The 345-nt window shown below is 60.6% G+C and overlaps 1 protein-coding gene across 1 annotated transcript in view; it reads right to left on the bottom strand.

The window, feature by feature from the left end:
- Nucleotides 1-345, bottom strand: part of LOC106536212 (LMBR1 domain-containing protein 2-B) — a gene marked incomplete at its 3' end in the record, with an annotated part of 17,562 nt that overhangs the window by 15,824 nt on the left and 1,393 nt on the right.

Genomic DNA, 345 nt, shown 5'->3' with positions numbered 1-345 from the left:
GGAGACCAGGTCCAGACTGAGTCCTGCAGGAGACCAGGTCCAGACTGAGTCCTGCAGGAGACCAGGTCCAGACTGAGTCCTGCAGGAGACCAGGTCCAGACGGAGTCCTGCAGGAGACCAGGTCCAGACTGAGTACTGCAGGAGACCAGACCCAGACTGAGTCCTGCAGGAGACCAGACCCAGACTGAGTCCTGCAGAAGACCAGGTCCAGACTGAGTCCTGCAGGAGACGAGACCCAGACTGAGTCCTGCAGGAGACCAGGTCCAGACTGAGTCCTGCAGGAGACCAGGTCCAGACTGAGTCCTGCAGGAGACCAGGTCCAGACTGAGTCCTGCAGGAGACCAG

This window comes from Austrofundulus limnaeus, unplaced genomic scaffold, assembly GCF_001266775.1.
Source record: "Austrofundulus limnaeus strain Quisiro unplaced genomic scaffold, Austrofundulus_limnaeus-1.0 Scaffold1730, whole genome shotgun sequence".
NCBI lineage: Eukaryota > Metazoa > Chordata > Actinopteri > Cyprinodontiformes > Rivulidae > Austrofundulus > Austrofundulus limnaeus.
Note: the sequence above shows the minus strand (reverse complement) of the source record. Positions and strands in the feature narration are given on the sequence as shown.